At 48.2% G+C, this 11185-nt stretch overlaps 1 long non-coding RNA gene across 1 annotated transcript; it reads left to right on the forward strand.

The window, feature by feature from the left end:
- The first annotated feature begins 10351 nt into the window (after positions 1–10351).
- LOC120974789 (uncharacterized) lies at positions 10352–10862 on the forward strand. The gene is made up of 2 exons (XR_005770124.2): positions 10352–10491; positions 10630–10862. It is a non-coding gene; the product is annotated as an uncharacterized lncRNA (long non-coding RNA).
- Positions 10863–11185: the final 323 nt, after the last annotated feature.

Consider the following 11185-nt stretch of genomic DNA (forward strand, 5'->3'; position numbering starts at 1 on the left):
TTAAATATATGTTTTGATATCCAATTTTTTTCATACACGTTTTACATTTTTCATATACAGATAAAACATTTTTATATATGTTTCATTTTTCATAATTAACATTTTTTCAAATACTTGTTTTGAACATTTTTAGAATAGTTGTTAAATATCTTTAAAATAAATGTAGAAAGAAAATTTTCAGGATTCAATTTTTAAAACTATGGAAATATTTTTTACACTAGACAAACATTTTTTAAAAAATGGCACAAATTTTTTGTTTGAGACAAGTGGACATTTTTCTAAATGTAACGTACACGAACATTTGTTTTACATTGTACAGTGTTTTAAAGAAAAACTGCATACACTTTTTTTGAAATGCATGGACATGTTTGAAATGTCATGTACATTGTTTTTGAATGGTACAAGCATTTTCTAAAGTTGGGCGAACTTCTTTTACACTGCATTTACATTTTTTAGATGTGCAATAGACATTTTTTAGAAATTAACTAAATTGTTTTTCATAATATATGTATTTAGTACTCCCTCTGTAAAAAAAATATAAGAGCGTTTAGATCACTATTTCTTTACGTAGGGAGTATTTTACAAAATATAAACAAAAGAAAAAACTGCGCTCGATGTCAGTATGACGAGACCATGTGGTTACTGGGTAGGACTACTACTAGCTCCCTACAGGCTACGTGGTCTACTGTCTGGCATGAAGTGAGACACAGCTACGATCGAGAGCCACGGCCACCGGTGCAATGACTATGCCACATGTCCACACAGGGCAAGACCATTCAGAAACACGAGTCATGGAGAAGCGGCGGCCTGAGTACTCCGTCTTGATGGAAGAGATCATGTCCATGGAGAGGGAGCACATGGACCTACTCGCCTCCGTCGCCCCCGGGGTTTCCGTTTGGAAGCGACGACAAGGACAAGAGAGCCAACTTTGGAGGGGGTCGCTGGAAAAGATTACATGGCCGTCGAGGCCGCGGCGTCCATCTAGGTCCAGGCGCAAGTTTAGCATAATAAGACGGAACTTATCTTTCAGCATTCCAGGAGCGACCAACCAAAGGAACAACTCGGGAGCTATTTCTATTATGTGGTGTAGGATATGCGGGGTCTGGGTGGCAACGATGATGGTTGAGAGGTGGTCCGTTCGATGATTTTTTGCGATATCAGCTTGCATGATTTTTCTTCGTAGCTCGCTGTTAGAATCGGAGTTGTGTTGCCCCTGTCGTGGGTGGCTGAGTGATTGACATGCTTCTTCATGTGGCTTCGCATGGCCTTTGCGAATTGGGCTGCGTCGATGGTCGTCTGCAGCGAAGTCGGAGTCACTTGCACGAGAGAAGTGATGCCTATGTGCTACCTCGACGAGTCTTTCTTCGTAGTGGTGTGTGTAGGGTATCTTGTCTGTGTCGCTTAGAGGGTTGTCTTCCGGTTTTTCATTGATTGATTTGACAACTCTCTTCTTCTTAAATAATGGACAAGTCAAATCTTTTGCCTCCGTTTTTAAAAAATGTGAGAGAAACTAGTTCTTTTTAGCTGGGAGAGAAAATAACTCGTTTTTATGGGTGATAGAGAAAAATAGCTAGACACTCGTCCTGAAACCATCAAGGGTGTTCAGGGCACATGCTCCATTTTCAAAAAAAAGAAGTATAAAAAGGTGGTGATCATGTTGAAAAACCATAAACATATCACATGTTGAAAAATGAAATTAAATGCCAGATTCCCGATATCATGAAAACCACCATTCATTTGCAGGGTGTGCAAAAAAAAACTCACACACCTTCTCCAAAAGATTAATTTGCTACCCTAGCTTCCCATTTCCTTGTTCTTTTTCACACACACCAGAAATACACGAAGTTTTTGATGAAAAAAGTTGTCGGGGAATAGATCACTCTAACATCTACACACCATTTGTCTTGTTTGAAACTTTCCAGCTAAATATTAATAAAATTCCTAAAAATAAAATGATGAGGTTTCAACATAGAAAAAAAAATCCTAAAATAGAGGGCCCAGTGCATCAATATGGAGTTGTGGACTCAAAACTCTGGACCGGCCCAAGGTGGAATCTACTGGGCCGTCTGAGGTGGGTTCGTATACCCGACGGAGGCGGCAAGGCGAAGGCAAGCCCTCGACCAGAATATTTGAGCCACGGCCACCGGCGGCAGTCCGAAACACACAGACACGTACAGGTCATGAAGAAACTGTGGCCGGAGTGCACGGTCCTGACGACGGTGATGGAGGAGATCATGTCCCTGGAGAAGGACCGCAGAGACCTGCTCGCCTCCCTCACCGCAGGCGTCTCCGTACGTCTGGAAGCAGCCAACAGGAGGCGACCTCAGGAGGATAGCCGGAAAGGATCACATGGTCGCCGAGGACGCGACTGTTAGCATACAGAGTGTGCGTGCGCGTGTGCATGGTCACCGCGCCTGTACGTGGGCTAGGTAGTGCGTGAGTGGGTTTATGTTCGTGTAGTAGTGGCACACGATCTGGTCTCGTGGGCGTCCTGTAACTGTATATATACGCCCTCCGATGGCTAATGCAAAGTGTGTTGAATCTCATCCCTGCTTTCATGGTATCAGTCGCCTAGGAGCCTCCTCTTCTCACGCAACCAACTGCCTTCCGCTGCCATGGATGGGTTCGACAACCACTCCCCTCCTCCCTCCCACGACGGTGATCTCCCTGATGACGATGGCCACCCTGCCGCCGTTCCTCCGCCTCCGGTCGCGGCCCCGGCTGCACTCCGTCTTGCGTCGGCCGCTCCCGTCGGCGTTGCTCCCCTTCCGGCTGCCTCTGTTCTTCCCACCGTGGATATCCGGCGCCATGTCCCGATCATCCTCGACCTCAACGCTGGCAATCATGCTCAGTGGCGCCGTCACTTTGACGCCGTTCTTGGCATGTTCGGGCTTCGCGACCATGTTTCTGCGACAGCCCCTCCGCGCCCTGACGACCCCGAGTGGCTCATGGCGGATCACGCGGTGGTCCATTGGCTCTACTCCACCATCGCCCCGGAGCTGCTCGATGCGGTGATGCAGCCCGATGACTCCGCCCTCGCAGTCTGGACTGCCGTCGGCGCGCTCTTCACCGCCAACCATCTCTCATGCGCCGTCTACGTCGACGCCGAGTACCACGCTGTTGTTCATGGCGAGATGTCCATCATGCAGTACTGCACGAAGTTGAAGCTCTTCGCGGATCAGCTCCGCGATCTGGGGCAGCCCGTCACCGAGACCCGCCAGGTATTCCATCTCCTGCGTGGTCTTGGTCGTCAGTACCACCATGCCATCCCGCATATCATTGCTCGCGTGCCGCTCCCCACCTTTCTGGAGACTCGCGCCTTCCTCATGCTCGAGGAGCACCGCGCCGAGCAGTCCGCGCGCCTGCAGACGACGCATGCGCTGGTGGCTGGGTGTAGCACTCCTGCGTCGCCCCCGCCCCCCTCTCCAACTGGTGATCCTCCTGGCGCCGCACGCGGGCGCGGACGCGGCAAGAAGCGCGGCCGTGGCAACCGGGGGGGGGGGGGGGGGGGGCTCCCCAGCCGGCTCCTGCCCCGCCCCGGGCTCCTGGCTACCCCGCCCCTGCTCCCGGATCCAGCTCCTGGACGGGCCTTGTCCAGGCCTGGCCCGTCGCCTGGCGTGCTCCGGGCGCCGGCGTGCTCGGGCCGCGCCCCGGCACACCCCATCAGCAAGCCATGCTGGCTACCGCTCCCTCCGCGCCACCACCACCGTACGGCTACGGCGGCTACTACAACAACTACGCGCCTCCGGGTGCTGCTCCGGCTAGTCCTGCCCCGACGCCCGGTCACGCGCCTCCGTGGGACATGACCTCCCTTCAGGCCGCGCTCCACAGCGCCACTGCCGGTCCGTCCTCGTCAGGGAGCACGTCTGACTGGTACCTCGACACGGGGGCCACAGCGCACATGGCCTCCTCTCCGGGTAATCTCCACAACATCCGTCCCTCCCTTTCTTCCTCTTCCATCATCGTCGGTAACGGTGATCACCTTCCTATCACTCATGTGGCCACGGGCTCTCTCATCACTACTTCCTCCCCGCTTATACTTCGCAATGTCGTGCTGTCTCCGTCTCTTATTACGAACCTTCTCTCCGTTCGTCAACTTTGTCGTGATAATCCTGTCAATGTGGAATTTGACGCTTTTGGTTTCTCTGTAAAGGACCGCCGCACCCGGACAGTGATTCTGCGCAGTGACTCGACCGGTGATCTCTACTCTGTTGCTGGCTCTTCTTCGGCACCCGCACGCTCTCTCTTCGCCGGCGCGGCCACCGTCGACCTCTGGCACCAGCGTCTTGGGCACCCGCACGTCGCCTCGCTCCGTCAGTACCCCTTCAGCTGCAGTAGTTCCGCCCTGCACACCTGTCGGGCATGTCGCTTGGGAAAGCATACACGCCTTCCCTTCCATGCTTCGATGTCACATAGTTTCTTTCCCTTTCAGTTGCTGCATTTAGATGTTTGGACTTCTCCCGTTGTAAGCATTTCAGGCTATGAATTTTACCTTGTGATACTTGACGATTTCACTCATTACGTGTGGACTTTCCCACTCCAACGCAAATCTGATGTGCTTGCTGTCTTGCGCTCCTTTTTTGCTTATGTTCATACACAATTCCAGCATCCTGTCCTTGCGCTACAGACTGACAACGGTCGCGAGTTCGACAACGCTGCCGTGCGCTCGCTTCTTGATTCTCACGGCACTGTGTTTCGTCTTTCCTGTCCTTACACAAGTCAACAAAATGGGAAGGCCGAGCGCTCCCTTCGTACACTCAACGATGGGGTTCGCTCGCTCCTCTTTCATGCCTCCATGCCCCCACGATTTTGGGCCGAGGCTCTCAGCACTGCCACTTATCTTCTGAACCGGCGTCCATGCCGTTCGAGTTCACCGGTGACACCGCATGAACTCCTCCTTGGCACTTCCCCCGACTATTCTCTCTTGCGAGTGTTCGGTTGCCTGTGCTTTCCAAACACTTCCTCCACGGCTGCACACAAGCTCACACCGCGCTCGGTCGCGTGCGTATTCCTCGGCTACCCTGCTGACCATCGCGGCTATCGCTGCTTTGACCCTGTTACGCGGCGTGTGCTCACCTCTCGCCATGTTCGATTTGATGAGCTCAGCTTCCCGTTCGCCGCTCCTAACCCAGCTCCGCCTTCCCCACCACCACCTGCCGCTGCTTCGCCTGTTTTGCAGGTGCTCCGTGGCTCTGGTGCTGCTCCGGCCGTCTCTCCCGAGGTGCGATTCCCTGCGGGTGGCGTGCGCGCTTTTGCTTCAAGCGGGAGCGTTCGATCGGCATCTGACGGTGCTCGGGAGCTTTCGCATGGCGCGCACACTTCTGGTTCAAGCGGAAGCGCTCGATCTGCATCCGACAGTGCCCAGGGGTCTCCGCGTGGCGCGCGCGCCTCTGATTCAAGCGGCTCCGTCCGATCGTCATCCAGTAGCGGCGCTGCCTCAACGCCCAGTGCCTCTGCTGCGCCTTCCTCGCCGGGCCCTGCTCGCTCCGCGGCGCCTGCCGCTCCAGTTGCTGCTGGTCCCCTGACTCGCGGCCGCGCCGGTGTGTTCCGCCCCAACAAGCAGTTCGACGACTACGTGCTGGTCGCCACCTCCACAGCCTCGCCGGACATCTCGCTGCTCCCCAAGTCGGTGCGAACTGCCCTGCGTGACCCCAACTGGCTCGCTGCCATGCGCGACGAGTTCACCGCCCTCGTCAGCTGGTCGTCTAAGCGCCAGGCCACGGTCTCGCGCTCCTCTGCCGAAGCTGAGTACCGTGGCGTGGCCAACACCGTTGCTGAGTGCGTGTGGCTTCGGCAGCTGCTCGGTGAACTCCACTGTCCCCTCCGCTCCGCCACGCTGGTCTTCTGCGACAATGTGTCGGCCGTCTACCTCTCCAGCAACCCTGTGCACCACCGGCGTACCAAGCATATCGAGCTGGACATCCTCTTCGTTCGGGAGCGCGTGGCGCTCGGCGAGTTCCGCGTCCTTCACGTCCCTACGCGTCAGCAGTTCGCCGACGTGATGACGAAAGGATTGCCCACTGATGTCTTTCGGGAATTTCGTTCCAGCTTGTGCGTCTCTACACCCGACGCTCCAGCTGCAGGGGGGTGTTAGCATACAGAGTGTGCGTGCGCGTGTGCATGGTCACCGCGCCTGTACGTGGGCTAGGTAGTGCGTGAGTGGGTTTGTGTTCGTGTAGTAGTGGCACACGATCTGGTCTCGTGGGCGTCCTGTAACTGCATATATACGCCCTCCGATGGCTAATGCAAAGTGTGTTGAATCTCATCCCTGCTTTCAGCGACATCCGTCCACCAGGTCCAGGAGAAGAAGATAGGATGATATGGAGCCGGCCACGACACAGGAGTAACTCGAGAGGTACTTGGCTTCTGTGTGCAGGACATGGAGGACCTGGGCCATCGATCGGATGCTGTCCACGGCGTACGTTGCGGACGACAGACCCTCCGCCTCCGGTGCAGCTGCCACCGCCGTCTCCTCCGCGTAGAACGATATAGAGGAGAAGGAGAAGATTAAGAACACATTCTCATCCTTATGGGGCAGCAAGATTGGACGCTGCGGCTACTTCCAAGACAAAAGTATGTACTCCTACTCAACTTGAATTAATTACAATCTCATCTCTTGATTTGCTTGTCTAGAAATTCTAGTAGACCAATAACTTCCTCTCTCCTTGGACTTGTCTTAATTTGGTTGGCTTTATTTGCTTGATGTAGCCACATTGAGCCCTATACACTTCACATGCTACACACCCGATTCCATCCCATCCGCTTCCGTTGTCGCTGGGAGCGCCTTGCATATCTACTCCGTCGAAATCCTTGCACTAAATGGAAATTTGAGCTGGCCACTCAGAGTTTATGGCATGGTCACCGCTCGAGATACTGTGGACCGCAACCACAACATTCTCTTCTACCCGTCAAGGCTTTACTACCAAGAACACAACGAAAAGGTATGTACTCTCTCTCTCTCTCTCTCTCTCTGTGTGTGTGTGTGTGTGTGTGTGTGTCTGTTTTGTAGGAAAAAATGTATTTTGTGTGTGTTTTGTAAAAAAATGTAGTGTGTCTGTGTCTGTTTGGTAGGGAAAAAAAATGTATTCTGTGTGTGTTTTGTAAAAAAATGTAGTGTGTGTGTGTGTGTGTGTGTGTGTGTTTTCAGATTTCTCATCATTTTTCTTCTTCTTTTCCTGGCTTTAGTAGTCCCTTATGATAAGGTACTTCTAATTAGGAGGAAAACCATGCAATCAAGTCTAACGATATGATGATGCTTGTTGCATGAGCCTTTCTTATGCTTGACTGGTCCGCCCCGTGCGATTGTAGCTCTGGACCCTGTTGACTTTGAAGTTGAGCTCACAATAGAAGAGGGAGCGGAGTCCCAAGATTGTGAATGGATCAGTCTTAGCAAGCGTTATGATGGTACATATGATACCTCTCTTAGGTTCGACGGCTACCAGTGCACAACGGTGTTAAGACTTGAGCAACTTCTCACAACTGTCCAAGCCACCATCGTTGGTGTTCACATTGTTAAAGGGATGTGTCCTTTTAAACATGGATGCCGAGTTACTTGCTTTGCTACTAAAGATGTTATAGGTCCCACTTCTAGGGAATTTGTGTTGCTTGATTGTTGTGGCAAAGAAATGCATAAAAGACCTAATGATTACCTTCATCTGTCAAGGAATGTTGTTTCGCTGGAATCACATGGAAGATTGAAAGTTGTCATACGAGCCTACTCAAAATTCGGTGGTAAACTCAAGAGGGCCAGTTCGATATCCTTGCACAAAAATGCCAAACAATCCATTGTCGATGTTCACTAGGCAAGTGCGAGCTGGAGGTTGTTGTTGCTTGGTCCCTTCCTTTCAAGGAGAAGCCAGACCTCTTGATGGATTGCCCAGCCGTAGAGCGTTGAAGAATATGTGTATGAGCTATGTACGATGTTCAACTTATATGTTCCATATGATAAAGCCAAATATTCATGTTCCAATCAAACAAAATATATTTGCTAGGAATAAAAAAATAAGAGCATTTCAGTAGGAGGTTTTCTAGACAAAGTAAAACCTAAAGTTACAAGCCTTTCATAAATGGTAATCATGCTATTATTATATTTTATCTCTTGTAGTTCAGTTTGTGTACAATACAGGTTCCTAACCAATTTTCAAGAGCTATATGGTCGGATGCTATTGATGATGCCTTTGGATGTGTGAATATGTATTGCAGTTGGCTGCTCATGTCATGCTTGATGACACAACGACTAGGTTTCAATGTGCTTTACCATTACTATCTTATGACCACGGTTAATTCTTATGCATGTATTTCTTGTTTCCAATGTTTAATACCTGGCTACACGAATTTGAACATTTGTGTGGAGGTAAACATATGCTCATTTCAAGCCAAGTGTACTAAGATTATTTCAGGGCTCTTACAAGCAAACCTAAGTACCAAGTAGAGGAATAAATGCACGTTAGAGATAAATCGATGTATGTTTGCTCAATAATATATTTGTTCCCACATTTCAAATGTAAATATCAATATTACATCGATCCCTAACATCAACATTTCAAATGTCAATGTATTTGTTCAACATTCCAAGCCATATTTCCTTTCCATTCATCCAATGTATGTTTTTCATCTGATATGATCATGAAAGGAAGAAATTCTCGATGTAACGCACGGGGTATCATCAAGTATTAGGTAACGGATAAGGTACTATAATACAAACTCTAATATGAAATAGGACACAAAGTAGAGTCTCGTGGGCTCCACATGCCATGCCCCCTACCCCCGGGGCGCCTGTAGGGGGTGTGTGGATCCCGCAGAACCCCTATCCACCTACCATTTTGTGTACTTAACCCTCTTGCACTGTATATATATATTTTTTTTCAATTTTTTCAATATGTGTATCCTGGAGTTTGAACTTTGTTCCATTTCAGGCTTTCCCTGCAAGGGTTAAGCAAGATCTATACGTCACATCATCATCAAGTTTGTGCTAGGACGCTAACCAAGATTACAAGAAGAAGTACAAGATATAATAATGCAAAATGTTTTTTACGAACATGGAAGACACCCAAGGAGTTTGGTCGAGTCAGATAGCATACCAAGAAACTAAGCACCGAAAGGCCCCAGCATGTCAGGTGCCCATGTCATGGTGAGCGGAAGCTATTGAGGAACAAGCAAGTCCATAGCTAGGATCTCTTTTTGAGGAAAAATTCTAAAGCATGGCCTCACAAAAAAACTTCAGTGATGAATCCTCAATTTTATTTCTCATATGATAAAATTCATGTTCTATACAAACAAATCCAACAAAATACATTGCAATAATTTTGAGCAGCAACACATGGAGTATCATCTAGTAAAAGCAAAAGTTGGGGTAATCCAAACAACCCTAGCCCTCCAACCATCCTGCATTCAACACCCTGCTCCTCGGCACAAAACTCTAATCCACCCAATCGTTCACCTCCCACACCTTCATTCCCAGTTGCCTAGACAACTTCAACTGGGGCGCCTGCTACTGCCTACGGGCTTTGTTGCCCCAACATACTTGCACATACCACCTTCTCGTCTCCTGCTGCTCCCGTTGGCACCCTGTCAAAGTTCATCGCGGTGCCACAAGATGTTTTTGATGCACCCGATCTTCCATTAAAGCGGCAAGGCCAATGCGTGGCTCTTTGATACATGCACCTTTGCATCACAGTTTTATAGCATAGAGTTTAATTTTCATACGTATATTTAATCACCAGGGCACCGTTTCACCTTGAGTTCATCTTAAAATAACTTTTCCATGGCGGCGGCGGCGGGGGGGGGGGGGGGGGGGGGATGTACAAAAGCACCTTTTTGGAAGCAACGTAAAATAAAGCAAAAAATGGAGGAACTTTTGAAGTAAAAGTGCGGTACATAAAACATTGAAGCGACATAGGCTGTTTCAGGTGAGTTCTCTTTTGGTATATAAAACAGAAAGACATGTAATATAATTTTGTATGAAAAATTAAATTTTGGTATATATTCATTCTTATAATAGTATTACAAAATTGGTATATATAAAAAATGGGCAGGCTTTTAATAACCAGTTAACCACAAGATATTTTTGATATATATTATAACTCATATAATAGTATTACAAATTTGGTATATATCAAAAACGGGCAGGCTTTTAATAACCAGTTATCCACAAGATACATTTTGGCATATATTATAACTTTCATAATAGTATTAAAATGAAGATTCTCTGAGAAAGATAACCATGATGACTCAAATATAATATACCTCCATATTTATAGTATTAAGATGAAGATTCTCTGAGATTTGACAGTGCCTTTATATAATACCACCACAACTACTCACATAGAATGAGAAATATCAGCCACTAGGACTATATTGTTATAGGCAGAAAAAGAAATAGTTAACCACTTCTCATGGCACTTATCAAGAACAACACAAGTGCCATGTGCTTGGTAATTCTTCTGATGTCTACCACTTTGTTGCCATGCCAGGCAACTGGGAGAAACAAAGGTACACTCAGTTGTTTATATCAGTCCAATTTTATATAAACATACATACACCTTAGTTTTCCAGACTGTCTTGAGTAACTCGTGTAATTTATACTACATTGATAATCTGAAATGGGATGCAATACTTCGTTGGGCGTAGGTACCACTTCATTGATAGATGTGTGCGGAAAATCTCGGTTATGCGAGGACGATACGGCAATCAATATTAATTGGTGCAAGACTTCTTGTGAAATTTCTGGCTACAGTTTTGAAAGAAGCTACTGTGAGAAGAATAATTGTTGCTGCGCATCCTAAGCGATTAAACGATTTGCCAAAATGTCGTGCTTGTAACATGTGGTGAACTTCAATAAACAATACATGTTGATTTTGGCATGAAGGTGCGACCTCATAATTTTATCAACATGACGTTATCCAAGTTATAATAGAAAAACAATTTTCTAATTCAAGTGGCCAAGGAAATGAGGGATGACTAATTGCTGTATCACTTCCTTGTTTTCTATTTATAAGGCCCCTTGCCAAAAAAAATTTTTTGTGAGAAAATTTCCGATCTATTCATCAACTGTCAAGGCAGTACAAAGAACACTAGAGGTAAAAATTACATCCAGGTCCGTAGACCACCTAACGACGACTACAATCACTAGAGCGAGCCGAAGGCGCGCCGCCGTCATCGCCCCTCCATCGTCGAAGCCGTGCAA

Source organism: Aegilops tauschii, chromosome 2, assembly GCF_002575655.3.
Source record: "Aegilops tauschii subsp. strangulata cultivar AL8/78 chromosome 2, Aet v6.0, whole genome shotgun sequence".
NCBI lineage: Eukaryota > Viridiplantae > Streptophyta > Magnoliopsida > Poales > Poaceae > Aegilops > Aegilops tauschii.